This window comes from Ailuropoda melanoleuca, chromosome 1, assembly GCF_002007445.2.
Source record: "Ailuropoda melanoleuca isolate Jingjing chromosome 1, ASM200744v2, whole genome shotgun sequence".
Taxonomy (NCBI): Eukaryota; Metazoa; Chordata; class Mammalia; order Carnivora; family Ursidae; genus Ailuropoda; species Ailuropoda melanoleuca.
The window spans coordinates 163,944,809-163,963,319 of NC_048218.1; the positions used below are offsets into that span (position 1 = coordinate 163,944,809).

At 42.6% G+C, this 18,511-nt stretch overlaps 1 long non-coding RNA gene across 1 annotated transcript in view; it reads left to right on the forward strand.

Annotated features, from left to right (window-relative positions):
- Positions 1–15,001: 15,001 nt before the first annotated feature.
- Positions 15,002–18,511, forward strand: part of LOC117804052 — a 30,456-nt gene continuing 26,946 nt past the window's right edge. The window contains exons 1-2 of the long non-coding RNA XR_004628240.1: positions 15,002–15,247; positions 16,387–16,520. This is a non-coding gene — a long non-coding RNA (uncharacterized LOC117804052). The remainder of the gene's footprint in view (positions 15,248–16,386; positions 16,521–18,511) is intronic.

Consider the following 18,511-nt stretch of genomic DNA (forward strand, 5'->3'; position numbering starts at 1 on the left):
ATCCTTCGTTTTGGGGGTGGGGTGGTAATTACCAGCACATGATTATTTTATTTTGTCTGAATTATTTACCATGGAAGGAAGCAGTTTGGAGGGGAGGGGATGTTAAGGAGTGTGTTCAACTCCACTTGCTCTCATTGATTCTACCCAGAGCGAGAAGAGCAAACCTATTAAGAAGAAAAATCACTTCCTTTTCTTCTTCTCTTTCCTCTTCCACCCCCAGGTCTTAGAAATAAATAAATAATGCAAAGAGAAGCCCTGGTGGCTGCAGGGAGGGGCCGGAGGCTGGGGACTGGTCCCCATTATTGCAGGTGCATGCCATCCGGAGCTGTCCGTGGTTCTGTTCTCGCTCCCACTCCCATCTGGCCTGGTGGTGCATAATGAGCACTACATATGGATTGAAATCCCATTTAGAAGATGTTCTGTTGTGGAACCTGTAATCAGGAAAGTTGGGTTTTAACCCCAGAGGTGCCATTCCCTTGCCGTTTTTACATTTAAGAGTTAGAGCTTCTTACTTCCAAAAGAACTTGTGGATGATATATAGAGGCAAACAGTGCATGAGGGTCCCTTTGGGAATAAAACAGAATGGAAGCTGCGGGAAGGAAGAGAGTGATGGTAACAGTTCGCTAGTAGACTGTGGTGGTTTTGTGCTTGCATTCTTTCTTTGCAAAATAGGGAAAGCAAACCCACCTTCTGCCTTGTGAAGCACTAGGTACAGTAATCTCTGTGAGAAGAGGGGTTATATCATTTTGGCAGGATACTGCATTCTTCTATTAAGAAAACAAACAAATATGTAAATATTGGCAGACTCTGACCTGACCTCTGACCTGACTCAATTGCATATCCTTAACTAGAAATATCTGCAGAACAGTGCCCTGGTGCACTGAAGAGGGAGAACAGGGGCCTTCTCACTATGTGCTGCCACGAATGTGTGTGGGTGAGCCACCTGAGAGAAATGAGATGGGATCCTAAGCAAGGTAGTGGCTATATTTAGTTTTTCTTCACTGAAGAACTTTTGAATAAAATGTTAAAATGCTTACAAATTCATAATGTATATGCATTAGAAGACTTTGCGATAAAATGAATTTCTATGGATCTACCCACCCAAATTAAGAAATATAGTACATTATTACCACCACTGAGACTCCAGTAACACCCTTCTTACTCCCAGAGGCAATGCCTATCCTGATTTTAAGCATGTTATGCTCCTGATATGCATCTGTTTGTACGTTGATGATGTGATTTTTTTTCTATTATGGCTTCATTTTCAGGTCCTAATTATTTAAACTCCTCTTATGCTCCTGCTTTTTAAAAACAAATTTCCCATGTTTGAACCATATGTAAATGGAATCATACTATTATCTTCTTCTATGAATTGCTTTTCTTCACTCAATATTATATTTGTGAGAATTGTCTAAGTTGATACATGTAACATACGTTATTCATACTCACTACTGTTTGTTATTCCGTTGTGTGAATACTGTAAGACTTATTTATTCATCTTTTCTTTTTTTTTTTAATATTTTATTTATTTATTTGACAGAGATAGAGACAACCAGTGAGAGAGGGAACACAAGCAGGGGGAGTGGGAGAGGAAGANTAACATACGTTATTCATACTCACTACTGTTTGTTATTCTGTTGTGTGAATACTCTAAGACTTATTTATTCATCTTTTCTTGATGACCATCTGGACGTCTCCATTTTTTTTGTTATTACAAACCATGTTTCCATGAATATTCGAATCCAATCTAGTCTCTTGGTCTAAAAATTTCTNTTCATCTTTTCTTGATGACCATCTGGACGTCTCCATTTTTTTGTTATTACAAACCATGTTTCCATGAATATTCGAATCCAATCTAGTCTCTTGGTCTAAAAATTTCTCCATTGTATATGCCTGAGAGTAGCTTTGCTAGCTCATAGGGAGTGAGCATCTTCAACTTTATTAGATCATGCCAGATCTGAGTGGTTGTCCAAGTTGCACTCCCAATAGCACCGTTTAAGAAGGAACTCAAGAATATGAATCAACTATGGGTTGATTCAACTATTGTCAAACATCTGAGTTAAGAGGAAAGAGAGCCGGCATGTCTAAGAAGAATCCCCAGATAATGATGATAGTAACATGATGCTGGCCAGGCACTGTTCTCAACACCTCACACATGAGGACTCATTTCATTTTTATAATTACTCTAAGAGGTATGTACTATTATCCTCACCTGCAGGTAAAAAAAACTGAGCACAGAAAGGTTAAGTAATTTGGCTGGTAAATGTAGGATCTGGAATTTGAACCGTTGCCCTGAACCCCATGCCTCATTTTAGCCATTAACCTATGAGTTCACTCTAGATGAGCCGGTAATAAGGACAGCTTCATGACTGATGAGTGATTGGCTACTCTGCCATTCAGGGTGGAGCTTACCTTTCCAATCATATTCCTTATTACACACTGCCTTTTGCAGTTCTCCTCACTGAGAGTTTTGAGTGTATTTAGCCTTCATCAGAATTTGATTGTTAAGCAAAGAAAAGCATTCTTTCTTGGGTAGCATGGAATTTGGATGACCTCTTTGGCTAATGTAAGAAAAAAATGTAAGAAGGAAATCTTGAACCCAACACCCAAAATCCTAACCTAGCATAGCCTACCTGAAGTTGATGTTATGGTTATTGACACTTGGCTGGACAAGAAGAGAAATATTGTTGCTGTTGGCCCATCCTCAGGTAGTTTGATGCCAGGTACTGTAGTTTGCATGACAAAGTGAAGGGGGAGGATATTGACTATTACAAAGCCTGCTCAAAACAGCTAAAATATGACATTATAATGCTGTCACAAGGCATACAGGCATTGCTATTTTTTGTCATGAAAACATCAGCAGAAATGAATAACCATACATAAATTCATACCTTAAGATCAATAAAGCTGTATTTTTTTGGTCCAAATTATTCAGATTAGTCTTTTACATGATAACTCCACTTCCCTTTGTCTGTACACAGACATTTGAACAGGGTAGAAAAGCGGTGTTACTGAAATTTAATACCTGGAATCCTTTTTTATGATCCATCTTTAAAAGTAAACATTATTTCACATATGATTAACAGCAATGTTCTCAAGACAATAATTTCTATTTTTGTTTGTTCGTTTAAAATAGGGATGTTCATATGAAAACCCTGTACAAGAGCCAAACCATTAAGCTCCTCCGAAGTCAAAATAGGCATATTTCATGTTGAAATATGTCATTTTAATGTTGAAAGATAAAAAAGAAAGTCTTTAAAGATTTGGCCTATAGAGTAAATTTCAAAATGGGAAACAACACTGGTCCTGTAATGAGATGTAAATCATAACACTGACATTTATCTTCTCCTGGTGAGTTCAATTCCCTGTAGCAGCATAGAGAGGAAAAGAAAATATTGGAACTGAGAGTAATAAAGTGAATACAGCAGGCTCCGTATGTGTGAATGACGCTTCCTTCACAAAATGAGAGTAACTGGAAGGCCTAAGACATATTCCCCTTTTCTGAAAATATCCCAGACCTTTTGACTTTTAGTGATGTATTTGCTCTCTTGAATCTCACCAGTGGAAAAATCACTGGGCTTTGGGACAGGCCCCTTTAAAAAGTCAAATGTCTTGGGGACTGTTAAGAAACAATGGGCCATTCATTTGTGACTATGAATTGGATCAATCAGATGGTTTTCCTTTTGGCAGCCAGTTGGGAGGGGTCTACTGTGTCTGGTTCAGAGTAAAGGGGGGGGCTGAAATAACTGGGAGGAGGGATGTGAAGGATGAGTGAGGCACAAGGGTGAGGGGTTTAGGGCAGCCGTAAGGATGCTGAGAACATGGAGAGAAATGGGAACAATGTTAAGGGGATAAAGGAAGTGAGCTGGGAAGACAAATTTGGCTTACTTAAAAGATGTGACTGTAGGGGCACCTGGGTGGCTCAGTCGGTTAAGCATTTATTTTGGCTCAGGTCATGATCTCAGGGTCCTGGGTTGAGGCCCATGTTGGGTTCTGCCCTCAATGGGGAGTGTCTTTGAGATTTTCTCTCCCCTTCTCTCTCTGCCCTCCCCCTGTGCTCTCTTTCTCTCTCTCTCAAAGTAAATAAATAAAATCTTAAAAAAAAAAAAGAAAAGAAAAAATGTGACTACATCATAGAACTACCTGGTTCTAGGCCACTGATGTATTATTCTTAGCGTTAAATCAGTTTTGGTGAGCTAATATGATAATCTATAATTTCCAATTTTGTTTTTAAGGAAAAATGCATTCAGAAGCTAATAGATTGAGTGGCTCCAATTCTTCACTCCTTTGCTTTAGGTTCATGTAGGAGGAGTGTATTTTACTATCCCTTGACTTTGGGGTCATCCCTGGAACTTGATTTTGGCCAACCACAAGTGGACAAAGTGTGCTAGTTCCGACTCTAAGGCTTTAGGGGCTTTGTCTTTTTCTGCTGGCCCTCTTGTGCCTTATGCACTTCTGCTCTCTCTATGAGATGAGCTTTCTGTAGATAGCTGCTACCCATTTAGCTGAGTTGCAACTTGAAGCAAAGCCATGGAACTGAGCACCAGCTTAAATTAGCTGATCTCTAGCTGACCTGAAGATATGTGAGAATAAATGCTAGTTGTTTTAAATCATTGAGTTTCGGGATGGTTTGTTACACAGCACCTTTGTGGCAATAGCTAACTGATACACAGAGTTCTAAAGAACCCTCTGACAAGTGAATTCTTGGAATATAACCCATTACTAAATTGGAATTTTCCTGTGCTGCAACAAGATCATTATTCTCTTCTTAGTGAGAATTTTTAAAAACCAATTATAGGTCACTGATAGGACAAGGACACAATTTGTTACCTGATAAGACAAAGATTAACAGAGACTGTCCCTTGCACTCGTAGCTAAGCACTACTAGATATTGCATATAGGAGTGGTTTTCAGACAACTCCATAAGGTCCTAGTGCCTCCAGGGAGTTCTCATAAAGGCTGTCTTGGAGTGGGATTTCCCTCTCTCCCTCTTTCACCTAGCTTCAACCATGTCAGAGCTACTTTTATTTGTTTTTCATACTGGGCTTCTTTGTAAGATTTTATTCAATTAAAAGGCTGAGAGAAGTTTGAGCACCTCCAGTGAACTCCTTGTTTTTCTTGGAGCTCATGCTCTCCCACACCTATACATCTCTTCCTTCAGCCCAAATTGCTCTCTCTCTCTCAGCTTCTCTGTAGAAAGCTCCTATTCATTCTTCAGTACTCATGATCTCAAAATATGTCTTTGATACTTCTTCCTTCAAAAGATGGGACCTAATTGCCATGCCCTTAAGTGTGGGCTGACCTGAGTAACTTGTAAACAAGTAGGATATGCAGGAAGTGATGGTGTATGATGTCTAAGATTAGGACCTCTCTCTCTGTCTCTCTCTCTCTGTCTGTCTCTGTCTCAGTCTCTCAGTTCACTTATTCTTGGGAAATCCAGCTGCCATTTTTTAAAAAAAGATTTTATTTATTTATTTGACAGAGAGAGAGACAGCGAGAGAGGGAACACAAGGAGGGGGAGTGGGTGGCAGAGGGAGAAGTAGGCTTCCCGCTGAGCAGGGAGCCCGATGCTGGGCTCGATCCAGAACACTGGGATCATGACCTGAGCCAAAGGCAGACGCTTAACGACTGAGCCACCCAGGCACCCCTCCAGCTGCCATGTTATGAGAACACTCAAGCAGCCTGACAGAGAGACCCAGTAAGATGAACTAAGGCCTCCTGCCGACAGCCATGTGAGTGATCTTGATTGCAACCTAATGAGAAACCTTGAGCTAGCTCTTGAATTCTTGACTCACAGAAATTGTGAGGGAAAAAAAAGTTGGCTTTAAGTTGCTATATTTTGGGGTAAATTTGTTATGCAGCAATGTAGGTATCCCTTGCTTTCTGAAAGTTTGTCACTTCACTTTTATGAAAGGCTATTAGTACATTGATGGCTTTCTTCATAAAAGTGAAAATCCTCTTCAGATTTCTTTAGGTTAGTGAAAAAAGGTACTAATTTTGGTTAGTGAAAACAGGTACTTATGTGGGTCTTTTATAAAACCTACTCTTCTGAAATTCCTGAGCAAGTGTTAATATTTTTCTTCTTTCTCATAGCCTTTAATATACACCTGATTTGCAGAGTTTATCCCATTGTGCGATCTATTTACATATCTGTCTTCCCCATTAAGCATTAGAAACTTGTACTCTCAGATGCCTGGCATGGTTCTTGGCATCTTATATATTAGATGAAAGATTTAAAAAAATAGCTTCAGCCCAAATCTAAAAAAAAAAAATCACTCAGAAAATAAAACAAAGGATAAAAAAGAGTTATCTCTATCTCCACCACAATAATTCTCAGTTTGGACCAGAGACGATAAAAAGGCAGAAAACCCTCAAATGAAGTCGATACTGTATTTTTTTTTTATAGCTTGCAAGCATATAAAACAGTTTCCTTGTTTTGGCAAATGATAGACATTCTTGCTTAGATGGTGTGTCTAAAATCATGGGGTCTGTGAAAGACCAGGATTGGTGTTTTGGGTTTACAGGTGAATAAGGTGGAAATCTACCACCATCCAAAACAAGCTCTGGATTTATGGCTTTGATCAAGTGTAAATAGAAGGTATGTAATTTACTAAGCTCCAGAGGAGGTTTGATGTTTTTTAGAAGATAGAGCTACGAAGTCAAATAAAAATGGTGGAGCTGGTATCTGGTTAATTCCATGTGGACCCAGTGATTTGAAATGAGAGTTTTCTGGGAATGCCAGACTACACAGCCCCGGAAAATTGAGTATTTAAAATTGAGATTTGATGATGATGATTTGTGTTCTTATTTTAATGATCATCTAGGTATTAGTAGGAAAGTACTCTGGCTCATCTGGAGGTCAATCTAACAACTTAGAACTGCCATGTAATTTCAGGTCTCAAGTTCACTACTCAGCATGGCTCAAATAGCCCCTCTGGTGACAGGGTTCAACTTCTAATGCAATGTTTCTCAGACGGAGGTCTGTGGGCTTATAATTTTAAGGATCCTCAAGTTCTTACATTTGGAAAACTGTGATAGAGACAATAAATGCTTCCTCGGAGGAGGGATTATTGATTTTTCATCTGGGTAGTCAAGGGAAGGTTTTATGAGAGAGCTGGCATCTGAACTGGCCCTCAAGGACAGGCCCTGTACGCTTTCTCTTAACAAATGACATCAAGTGTCCATTTAAACTATCTGCTTGAGAAAATACCTGACTTCCAGGGGTCATTCATTACTTTCTGGTTTTCTTTGAGAGCCTCGATGTGTTAGTTATATTTAATTATGGTGTGGCCCCGAGAGAAGATGGAAAGGAAACAGAGTGTGTAGGGAGCCATGGAGGAAAGGAGAGGGTGGGGCTGCAAGAGGGAACAGTAAACAGCTCAGGTTAGCTGGATTGCAGGGCAAATGCAGGCTACAGTGGACAGAGCATGCAATGCTGGCTAAGTCTGTCATGAAGGCCAAGGCTCAAGAGTGTATATTTTCTTTCTGTAATTAGACAAGGGAGGAGAAGGGGTGTGTGTGTGTGTAGGGGTGTGTGTGTGTGTGTATTTTCCAGGGTTGGTCATTTTATACTGATGGGATGACTCTGACAACACTACAACTAACACAAATTCATGGTCCTATTGTTGAATAACTGTGCCATTTGTTTTAGAACTCTTGCTCATCAGTAAAGCTGTTGGGTGTGTGGGGAATTTTCAATGTATATGTCGCCTTGGGCCCTTGAAAAAGACATAGGAGACATGTTTGGAGTATGTGCCTTGCCCTTGCTGATGGAGTGGACCTGGGCAGTCATGTCTAAACTGCGTCACCCTGTCCTCTCTTACCCCCACACTAGCAGGTGAGATCCAACTCGGCACCTAACTGTGGGTGAACCGATTCATTGCCTCTACTGAGCTAATCAGGCTTGGTCCTATGGGGATTTAAAATTTGGACTTTGAGAAACTCCATCAGTAAGATGAGGGTGCTGCCGGAACTGAAAGTTTGTTCCAAATAAACTGTTGAAAGCAGAGGAAGCCTATCGAAAGAGCAAGGTGAAAAAAAAAGAAGAGCGCGACCTAGATGAAATCCATGTAGAGAGAATAATTCTGGCTTCTGGTTTTCCAGTTTCAGTTCTAATTCTGACTTGGCCTGTATCTCATTTGTTTCCTGTCTGTGCTTCCCATTCTTTTTAGGATCGATCGCCTGTTGCATCTTTACAATAAAATCCTCTATGCTTAAGCTAATTTGAGTGGGTTACTCTTTCGTGCATGCTGTATTTTCTAAAATAATGCTGGATTTTCAAATGAAGCCATTCGTTCTCGGGAGACCATCAGGCTGCAGGGAGTGTCATCAGCTTACCAGTGCAGGTGCTAAATCACCTTTCACCATGAAGACATGAATGGCTTCGGTGTATTAGCGAGGACTCTGGGAGACAAATTGGCAAGTGTGGCTTGACCACTGCTGGATGAGATTCCACCTCGCGATGCGCCAAGGGTTAACTGAAGACCTCAGCAGTCACGAAGAAGATCTACACCGATTGTAGCCACGAATATTTTGACAAAAATCTGAGATGAGTAACCATAGTGACTATATATATATAATATGTATATTATATGTTATATATAAAATATATATAAAATACACACATATATATATTACCCTTAATTTTCCATTCTTTATTGTAACAAAATCTCACAGCTGGAGAGAAGTCATTGCCGTTCTTTCAGATGTTTGATGCAGTCTGAAGATCTCTTTATACTAACTGCAGGATTTAATCAGCAGTGGTAATGTGAATGTGTGTACTATAATGAATTTCAAGTATTGCAACCTACAGAGGTTGTCAGTGACTGAATTCCTGAGTTATGCAACTTGTAATTGAAAATCTTTACATTTTAGTTCCACCTGTCATTTTTCTAATTCTATTCAAAGAATGTCTATTATAATAATACTTTTCCTCTGTCTATCAAAAGTTATGCTTTAGTAGAAATGTATATCATTAGAAATTATTAATTCCAACTTGTTGGTAATTTGGAAGTATTGATTTTTTTGGGTTGTTGAAACTGTAGAAAAGACTTTCATCTTGATTACTAAAAAATTTGATACATACGAGGTGGCAATGAGAAATATTGTTTTAAGGTCGATTTCCTTTAAGATGCTGGGAATCTTCTTCAGGCATCCATGCAGCAGGCAATATCAGAAGACTGCACCAACAGGGGATGGAGACCCAGGGGATCCTCTCTGCACTTTTTTCTTCAGAAAGCGCTGCTCTTCTGCTGCTACTCATCTGTCCATTTGTGGGAATTCTTTTCTTCAAATACAGAAGCTAACGGCAGCATAATGAAGTTTTGCGTATCCTCGCTCTTGCTAGATTTCTTTGAGCGTGGACATTTTATAAGGAACAACCAAACTGCACCACAAAATGATATTGATATTATGGGATTGCATCAATAGCATTGGCTGTTTCATTTCCATTTACTTATCAGACATATTTACTTCTCAGATATTTCCTTAACCGGAATTGACTGTACTATAATTGCCTATTTCTTTGGTCCATTGGCTGTTAACCTTGAAGTGACTGGGGTAGAGCTGGCGAGGCCTTCCCTGTCAGGCCTGACCTCTCACTATGCTGGAGAGAGCGCTACCATGACAACGGCGACAGATGTCAGCTAAGCAATGTGCACCCTAGAAAGACTCCTGTATTGAGAAAATCGATCTTGTAATGGTGCCACGGAGCACATTCGCTGAACTGCCAAGTGTTCTAGGCTTAATCATTTATTTCATCTAGCAGAGAGAAGAAAACATAAAAGAAATGAAATGAATTTGACCTCTGTCTTTTGAGTGACTTTAGTGCTACACTGAATTCTAGCAAGTGCCTCTTATGAATTTTAAAAAATTACATTAGGAATAACATTTTGAAGTGAAATGACTCTTGTAATGCCAACCCTCCAGAAACATGTTATTTCAAATGTCAGACACATAATAGTCATTTGCTACTTTCTGTGTATGTCCAAGGGTTAGCTCCGTCTTGGGTATGTTTCAGGAAAATTATTATAAAGGAACCAGGAATGAAGCAGACCAGAGCCTGCTGCCTCGGCTTTCTCTCTTTTTCTTAGCATAAGGGGACTTCCTTTGTGCCGATGATCACGGGGCTTAGTGAGTAGCATAAACACTGTTTCGTATTGACAGCTCTGCGCTCCCTCTCAATTTTACAGTCTTCCAATAGCATGCTCGTGTCTCTGTCTCCAGAGTGGAGTTTGTCTCCATGACAGTTAATCCTGGGACAGCCTTCCATCGCCTTGATAGGCTTGTCATTCAAGCCTTGGCACCTCTCATTCATTTGAGTCTGCCCTGCTGGATATGCAAATGATTGGAGGACTGAAAACCATAATCCTCAGCCGTGATGGCCAGTATGTCAATGTCACTATTTTTGGAACGACCATTCTGTTAGTAGTCGGGGAGCAGTGGAAGGCTAAGCCAAGGGATGCAGAATGCACTTATGACCTTTCTTTGGCCCAGGTTAGACCTACATTTTTTGAAAAGCAAACCCTCAAACCAAGACAAACCCCCAAAGCTTAAAGATTGTAGACAAATCTCTCTGATAACCTTGCCCATATAAATAAATATCATTGAGAGTGATTATAGTGAAAAAGATCTCTTAAGATTTTCAATGCGATATGTCTGTCTCTTGTGCTGTGGGATATTTTATTGCATTTTTGCCCTCAAGTGGAGCTGACGGGAGCCAAGCTTGTAATTTAAATCAATAAGAACCCTTTACCATGGCCATAAAATACTTGGCTAAACCTTTGAAGTGGCCACAGTTGAATGCACAGTGAACACAGTATAAATGTTCCTTAAGATGTATTGTATGAGACCACTACTAAAACAGCATTCAAAGGAACCGGCCTTAAGCATCTTTTGTGACTGATGGGAGAGGTTCCCGCCTGCTTTTGATCATTTACATGCACTGTTCGCCTTGCCACTGGAAGTGGCTCCAAACAAGCCCTCTTAATTGGCACATCACCCCGGCCACAGCCTTCTGCTTTCTCTTCAGACCTTTTCACTATCTCTTTGGCGGGGTTTCTGGGATCTGGGTCCCCTTCGAAACCAATAATCCACATCTGATATGCTGTTGTGTTTACTGCCCCCGTTCATTTGCACCGTAGCCGGGAAAACAGAACAAAGGCGGGTTGTTCATCCCCGTTAGGGGAACGGGGAGTGAGGCGTGGATGGGTGGGGGGTGTTCCACAAAGCCGGCAGGGCAGCGGGCTCTGCAGAAAACCGAAGGCCTGGGCTGCCACTTACCTGTTTGTTTCTTTTGCATTTTTTGGAGCGGAGTTCTTCAGTGTACTGTCAGACCTGAAGAAATGGTGTTTGCCTCCCTCTTTTCCTCTCTCTGCCTCACACCTGTTTTCGCCTATGCCTTTCTCTGCTCCCTCTTGCTGCCTTTGCCTTTCCTTTGTGTGGATGGATGGATGGATGGATGAGTGATTCCTCACTCTTGTCCTCTATGTTTCGGTTTGTCCCTCACTCTTTGTCTCTCTGTCTTTTTCTCTCTCAGATTCTAAAATCCTCTCTGATTCTGTAATAACAGTTAACAGTAATCATCTGAGTTTGGAATTTGGCCATGACACNATGTCTGTTTCGGTTTATCCCTCACTCTTTGTCTCTCTGTCTTTTTCTCTCTCAGGTTCTAAAATCCTCTCTGATTCTGTAATAACAGTTAACAGTAATCATCTGAGTTTGGAATTTGGCCATGACACCTTTGGGGCACACTCCCTCTCCTGGTTGGTAGCATTGTAGTTATTATGCTGGAGGTGCAGGCTCAAACCTGGGTTGATCGTCACGTCCTTCCAGAATCATCAGCTGACCACCTTTTTTGCCCACTGCCTCATAGGAGTCACTTATCCTTGGTGAAAAGCCAAAGATAGAGACCGGAGTCATAGCCACTTTCCACTTTGTCTGATAAAATACCACCTTTCCCACAGTCCCCCAGTCTTAGAATGGGACCTCCGTGTATCCCAGTGGTTAAGGAGATGGATACAGTCTCTGTGTGGCCTTTCTTCTTGTGGTAGGCACTTTCCGAAGGACCCCTCTGGGTCCAGATCTGACCCCTGTCGTGGGTCACATGTCATGTATGTGTGCTGTATGTGGACTGGCCACACATTTTGTTGTCTGACCTCTGCAAACCGAACATGATTAGGTGCCTTAGGACATTTCAGCTGATGCTTACCAAACTTTTTTTGCTTGTATGTGACAGCAGAGTAGGCAGGGCCTTGAAAATGCACTACTTCCTACTGACAAAGTCAATGTGTATAAATGGCACTTAAAAACGCTATCAGGACTGAAATCCGATTTTTAAAAAAATTTTCTTAAAGAATTTATTTGTTTATTTGACAGAGAGAGAGTGAGAGAGCACAAGCAGGGGAGCAGGTGAGGGAGAAGCAGACTCTCCACTGAGCAGGGAGCCAAATGGGGGCTTGATCCCAGACCCTGGGATCATGACCTGAGCCGAAGGCAGTTGCTTAACCAACTGAGCCACCCAGGAGCCCCTGAAATCAGATTTTAAACACATACCAATGAGATTCAGTGTTTGGAACTGGTCTGGGTCCTGATTTGAACAAACTAACTGTGAAAAGGTTTTTTGTTGAAACAATTAGGGACTTTTGACTATGGACTAGTTATTAGATTATTTAAAAAATACTAAAGGGAAAAAAAAGTACTACTTGGAAAGAAACATACAGAATAGATAAATCTGCACCATAGATGATAATGATTCAATTTGGGTGCTGAGTAGAAGAAGGCCTCATGACACTATTCTCTCTATTTTTCTGTATGTTATAAAATATTCTGTTCTATAAAGCCAGAAGAAGTCAGGGTGCCCCTTCAGGATTGTACGCTCACCACATTTACACCGACTGTTCAATGGAATTTTATCTCTTAGGTCTTTAACTGTTTTCCTGTCAGCCTTTTATTTCACGTGGACAAATCATGCTTCTGTTATGAGGCTCTTTGAATGGTATCTGTATCTGTTTGCCAACTTTATGTCCTGAGCTTTAACATTTGACGGTGGAGTATTTGCCTGCCTGATCTCTGGATTTGGACTGTAAGCAGCTTGAAAGCAGGCCCATTTCAGGGCCACCTGGGTGGCTCAGTTGGTTAAGCCTCCAGCTCTCGGTCATGGAGCGCGGGGAGTCTGCTTGAGATTCTCCCTCTCCCTCTGCCCCTCCCCCACACTGGCACGTGTGGGCTCACTCTCTCTCTCTCAAAGAAAAAAGAAAACAAGAAAAAGAAAGCAGGCCTGTTTCTTACCTTTCGGGATTTCCTACCTCGAATCTTGCGGTGTAAGGCCCAGAACAGGCCGGATTGTGCTGTGGCAACACATAAGCTGGGAAGCCTAAGCAACTGAATGCAACAAAAGTCCAGTTCCTGGGGCGCCTGGGTGGCACAGCGGTTGAGCGCCTGCCTTCGGCTCAGGGCGTGATCCTGGCGTTATGGGATCGAGCCCCACATCAGGCTCCTCTGCTGTGAGCCTGCTTCCTCCTCTCCCACTCCCCCTGCTTGTGTTCCCTCTCTCACTGACTNACCTAAGCAACTGAATGCAACAAAAGTCCAGTTCCTGTTGTGTGTCAGGCATCCCTGTTTTGTCTTGCAGTTGTGCTCTCAGGAGCAGGTGGCCTTCCCTGAGACTCCAGCAGGGCAAGCGAGACAGAGATGGAGGAAGCTGGCTGGCTTTGGACTGCCTCCTCCTCCCAGTGACCCACAGAATTTTTCCCACAGTCCATAGGCTGGAACTAGTCGCGTGGCCCCACAACAGCAAGGGAGGCTGGGATGCAGGGGGAGCATGTGGATATTTGGTGAGCATGAATCGTNTCTTAAAAAAAAAAAAAAGTCCAGTTCCTGTTGTGTGTCAGGCATCCCTGTTTTGTCTTGCAGTTGTGCTCTCAGGAGCAGGTGGCCTTCCCTGAGACTCCAGCAGGGCAAGCGAGACAGAGATGGAGGAAGCTGGCTGGCTTTGGACTGCCTCCTCCTCCCAGTGACCCACAGAATTTTTCCCACAGTCCATAGGCTGGAACTAGTCGCGTGGCCCCACAACAGCAAGGGAGGCTGGGATGCAGGGGGAGCATGTGGATATTTGGTGAGCATGAATCGTCTCTGTCACCCAGAGCGAAATGAGGTTTGTTGAAGCTGCTTCCCACCCCACATGCACATGCCTCCTGAATTTCAACATAAGAGAGTGCCAGGGAAGGGTGCTTTGTGTTATTTGTCTAGAGTACGAAAATGACAACCAGACTGTTTCCTTCTTTTCCCCCCTCCTCCGCCACGCACTGGATTCTTTTCTACGCAGCTGGAATCCTCTCTCCAGTTAATGGCAAGACCCGAGTGGTCTTACTGACCACTGTTCAAGTATTTGGCTCTGTGGCTATGACAGTTGGAATTCGAGGCACAGGGAATCATCTCATGTTTGTGCCTAAAGATGTTATAGCTCTACCCTGTCTGGGGACCAGCTCTGGCAGCTACAAGCTGAGGGTGCTCACAGAATGGAGTGGAACACTGATTGGGCCCCACACAGTTAACATAGTAATAACAAACAAATAACAATGGTATTTCAGACCACTGCAATTATACATTATAGTGAGAAGTTTCATCTGAGGAATGGACACCACTAACTAAACAGAGAAATTATAGACTCTTAAGCTGGGTACACATTGCATTGTATGTGCTGTGCTACTGTCTTCACTCAAATTTAGTGATTGACAGGTGCCTATAGATATTTGCTTATAGGTAAATGGTCTATACGAATAGGTGTTACAGACCTCTCTGCCTGCCCCTGTTCTGCCTCCCTTCCATCCCCTTCCTCCATGACTTTTTGTTCCAGGCTCACTACTGTGAATATGACATTTCTTACCCACGGTGTATAATGTGCCCGTTAAAACTGATATGAATGAGAAGACTAATCTCCAATTACCACACCAGCCATTGTTTTGGAAGTAAATTTCATTCACTTATTTTTTCCCAACAGGTACATACCGAGCATGTGTAAGCCCTGTGTTACAACGGTGATGCCAGAGAGCTAGAAGTTGTGACCTCGTTGAGTAGCTGTCTGCTTGGATCCTACGGATGCATCCCTCAGCGTAGTTCACGCAAGGGAGAATCCAATGGCAAAGATTCACCTGGGGTGACCATGGAAAGAGGAATCTCAGGGCCAACTTGGGCCAGAGCTACCACTTGGGGCAGGAGACAGGAGCCATCAGAAGCCAAGACACCCCAGGTCAGGGAATCCCTGTCTCTCTACGGGGTCACAGGATCTGTCTTTCATTGCATCTCTGCCTCTCTCTGGGCCTTTGCTCCATTCTCTCTCTCTGCTGACTGGCTTCTGCTACCTCATGGCATTTGTCCCCATCTAAGTCACATTGCTATGGCTTTGGCTTGACATGGCCCCGGCTAGATCTCATGGCATGCTTTCAACTTCTGGTCACTCTCATGGAATTCTTTAGCTCAAACTCCTGACAAAGACATTCTGTTTGATCCAGTTCTCTTTCTCTCCACTATGTTTTAGGCTCCATACCAGGGGCCATTGGGAAGCTTTTAGGTTGGCACTTGTTGAGTTTGGTGAACATGCCTGGTCTAGTTGGCCATGATGGATTGGGGGCCTGTTGTGTTGTACAGTGCGTGGACACCCGGGTGACAGGAGTTGTGGGGGTGGTTTCCTCAGAAGAGGCTGTGTTATTGCAGCCCTACTGGGGCTAAGAGGCAAAGGGACTCATCCAGAGAGACACCTTATGGATGCTGATCTGAGAGTCTCCTGGAAACAATGGGCAGCCAGCTAGGGCATTAAGAAGAGGGTGATCTGGCTATTTGTCTCTTTAAATGGCCCCTGTGACTATGTCCTGGAGAGTGAGCTGGAGGGCCACAGATAGAAGGGAGTGGTGAGAGATACTAAGGTCACTTGAGAGACAGAAGAACTGGATGGGTTACCCAGGTAGTCATCTCTTGCCCCTCCCTCCCGGATATCTGGGCTCTATCACACTGGTCCCCTTTTGGTTCCTCAAACTCCCTTAGCTCATTCCCTCTTCAGGGCTTTTGCATCCACTGTGCCTTTTGTTGGAACATTCTAGCTCCATCTACTTATCCTTCAGTCTCAGCTCCAATGTTACTTCCTCAGAAAGCCTTCCCTGACACCCTTCCACACACAAAACAAGTACAACCCCTAGTTCACAATTTGTTATTTAATGTCTGTTCCTTCCATTAGAATGCAAGTCATTTGAGTTCAAGGATTATGTTAACCACATTAAAAGAAGAATCCCCTGTACTAATATGCTGCCTGTTAGGTAGTGGGATCTTAATAGATATTTTTTGAATGAGGTATACTGGCTTTTCTCATTCTGTCTTGTTCAATCCTCTTTACAGTTTTACAACCGCATTTCTATGGATGCGCAAACCAAGGCTTAGAGATCCAAGGCTAGAAAGCGGCAGACCCAGGATTTGAAGCTAAGACTGTTTAACACCAAAGCCCTCACTCTTCATATCACAGCAGGAATAAGGTGAGCTTATTTTATTCAAGCAACCTAGTTCAGATTAGGCCAGAACACTACGAATTCATTTTGTTCCCCTGCTCTATCCTACTGAGATCAATTTAATTCACTTAGTATTTATGGAGTGCCATGAACTCAATTCACTATGTTAAATGGGAGGGCAAGAAGGGACAGGCTGGGCTTCAAGGAAATGCTTGTAGTAAGTGGGACGTAGAGGGCCTCAGGAGGTGGAGAAGCTTGATGTCTCCCAGAGGAGCAGCCTGGCCAAAGGCCCGGGTCATTGAGTCATTAGGAATGGCTTTTGGGTTGGCAAGGTCCTGCTGTCCCCAGTCCCTGATGAGATGGGTAAAACATCGAGGCTGGCTGTTTCACGGAAGGCTCTTGGCTTTGGAGTCCCCCTCTGCTACTTTCTAGTCATGTAATAGTGGGCAAGGTACTTACACTGTCCAGATTTGCAGGGTTGTGGTGAAGATTTTACAAGAAAATGCAGGTAAAATGCCAGGTTCAGTGCCTGGCATATGGTGCTGACAGATATTTGTGACCTTCTGTTACCACTGAGCCACTGGGCGAGCATCCTATCTGCTCCTCCGGATAGACTGACCTGGGAGGGGGGCATAGAGAAGCATTTCATAATGGGGGATCCGGAAAGTCAGTGCCCAAGAATATCAGAAAGAGTGACAAGAAGACCTGCCCACTTCCCCCCTTTTTATTTTTGAGATGACATTTATATAACATAAATTAACCATTTTAAAGTGTGCAACTCCGTGTCATTTAGTACATTCACAGTGTTGTGCAACTATACCTTGTATCAAGTTCCAAAGAATTTTCGTCACCCCAAGAAAAACTCCGTATCTGATCAGCAGTCACTCCCCCATTCCTTCCACCTCTCAGCCCCTAGCAACCATCAATTTGAGTTCTGTCTCTATGGACTTACCTATTCTGGATATTTCGAATAAATACAATCATTCAATATATGTGACCTTTTGTGTCTGGCTTCTTCCATTTGGTGTCATGTTTTGAGTGTTCATCCATGCTGTTGCTCGTGGCAGAATTCCCTCCTTTTTTTGGCTGAGTAGTATTCCTTTGTAATAATTCTTTGTTTATCCATTCATCTGTGGATGGATATTTGGGTTGTTTCTTCCTCTTGCTATTGAGAATAAGGCTGCGATGAACATTCACGAACGAGTGTCTGAATACCTGTTTTCAATCTTTCAGGGCTTATATACCTAGGAGTAGAATTGCCGAGTCATAAAGTAATTTTCTGCTTAATTTTTGGAGAAATCACCAAATTGTTTTCCAGACCGCTGCACTGTTTTGCGTTCCCACCAGCAAAGCACAAAAAGTTCAGAGTTCTCTACGGCCACCACCTACTTTCTGGTGTTGTGGATTATAGGCATCCCAGTGGGGGACAAGTGGTTTCCATTTGCATTTCTTCCCACCTTTAGTTTCTCAGTGTGGAGGAGTTGGGTCTTCTAGGCTTCTCTGACTTCTCAGACCATCCCTACTGGCTAACATGTTAAAGAGGCTGCCCCGGGGAAAGAGGCCCACTAATACACTTGTAGTTGAATTTTAAATTAGGTCAAACCGTGGAAGGCCGTTTGGCAACAGTCCTCATTGAAATTACAAATGCACACACACTTTGACCCAGAGATCCAAGTCTAGTGATCTGTTTTATGGATACACTCCCATGTGAACAACATGATGTATCTATAAGGTTATTCACTGCAGTGTTATTTATAACAGTGGCAGATGGGAAACAAACTCCATACTCTTCACCAGGGGACTGGTTCCACAAGTTTGGGACAGGCCTACAATGGGGTACTGTACAGTTGTAAAAAAGATGGAGGCAGTCTTTGTGTGCTGATACGGAAGGAATTCCAACAGATTGCCAAGTGAAAAACAAAGCAAGATGTAGAACAGTGTTTTAATAGGTTGTCCATCATATAAAAATGGGAGAAAAAAATGTGTGTTTGTGTGTGTGTGTGTGTGTGTGTGTGTGT